The sequence below is a fragment of the Alligator sinensis genome, unplaced genomic scaffold (genome assembly GCF_000455745.1).
Source record: "Alligator sinensis unplaced genomic scaffold, ASM45574v1 scaffold308_1, whole genome shotgun sequence".
In the NCBI taxonomy this organism is placed as follows: Eukaryota; Metazoa; Chordata; order Crocodylia; family Alligatoridae; genus Alligator; species Alligator sinensis.
The window spans coordinates 851860-853383 of NW_005842041.1; the positions used below are offsets into that span (position 1 = coordinate 851860).

At 41.1% G+C, this 1524-nt stretch overlaps 1 protein-coding gene across 2 annotated transcripts in view; it reads right to left on the minus strand.

Annotated features, from left to right (window-relative positions):
- The window catches only part of DMRT1 (doublesex and mab-3 related transcription factor 1), a 100253-nt gene that overhangs the window by 77763 nt on the left and 20966 nt on the right, over positions 1–1524 (minus strand). The gene's annotated exons all lie outside the window — the stretch shown is intronic.

A 1524-nucleotide genomic window follows, 5' to 3' on the forward strand; every position in this document is an offset into this window, starting at 1 on the left:
TAGATCCCACAAAAGGTGTCTTTCGCACTTTGTCGCCTTCATCGTCTCTTTGATTCCCTCTTGTCCACATACCCCAAGACTGATATTTCTCTTGCTTTGGCCAGTTTTACCCTGGTCTGATTCTGCTGAGCCTGATTTTCATTTCCACTCCTTTTTACATCATTCCACCGGTATAAAAAGGGTCCTAGAGAGGGTATAAATTACAACCATGTTTAATTTAAGGCTCCTTTAACCTGACAAGAGAAATGTGAAGGGGCCATAATATTAATGAGAATCAGACCAAGTTCAAGACCTAAGTGGAACAATTCTCTATTAATACTGGTATGAGCAGATAGAGCTCAGGGCTAGTATGTTTGCCATCCATAGACTCCTAGCTCAGGGTCAGATTTGGTTATTCCCAGCGAGTGACACCAGACTCCACAAGCAGTTCCACTCAAAGCTACTGTCCTATGCACAAGTTACTATTCACTGTAAGAGCAAGAGACAACATCTGACCTGCAGAAACAAAACAAAGAACTGCCACTGGAAAAAGCTGTTTTGTCCAGAAACAGAAACCAATGAATTAGCAGAAGAAAAAAATTGCTCAGTAAACATTTTATATTTTTTTTCTTTAAAAATAAACACATTCTTATTGTGACACTTGGGTTATAAGTTTGACGGTATTTTCATGCAAAACCTTTTATTTTCAGGTAAAAATATTTTTTTAACGAAGTTCTCCAGCATGTCCTTAGCCCAGGTAGAAATTTTAAACAACCAATAGCATTTAAGAAATTCTGATAAAACTCCATTGTCTTTTCTGCTTTTTAAAACTTTACAGATATTTAAAAAAAAAAGAACAAGGAAAAAAACTATTTCTTGCACTCTTCATAGGTGCAAAAATAGTTCATATTTTGTATTCACTTTGCACAGGTAAAAATAGCTAGTTGGAGCAAGGAACTAAGATATGAGCCCTGGAGGTTTGCAATGGTGCACCTACGTCACAAGGGGCAAACTTTTGGCAAGTGTGCCACAAATTAGCCCTACATCCTCTCCAAGTGCCACTTTGATCCCTTTCCTCTGTCCAATCTACTGCTCAGCTTTCTGCTTCCTACTCAGTGCTCCCTGCTCAGTCTCCCATTTTCTGTTTCCAGTCCTGGGCTCTCCGTCTTATCTTGTGCTCTTTCTGCTTCCACCTCCATCTGCTATTGTAATGCCTGTCTTCTCCCTGATCTGCCACATGCCACATAGAGAGGCTACCCCTGCTGCTTGTGGCACTCCTGCCACCACTGAGCTCCACCAATGTCACTACCCTCTCTCCAAAAAGGGTCCATGCAAGCAGCAAAGGCATTCATAACTCTGAAATAAAACCCTGAATTAGGATCTCTGCAGAGTGGCTGCTACTCGCTGCCTCAGCTGCTGCTGTGGAGACAAGAGTAATTCTGTAATTTCTCCAAAACCTTCCAGCATGGAGATGGCATCCCTGCATTTGACCTTATGTTGCAAGAAATTGGAAATCTCATTAGGACTTGTTGATGTTAGGGAAAG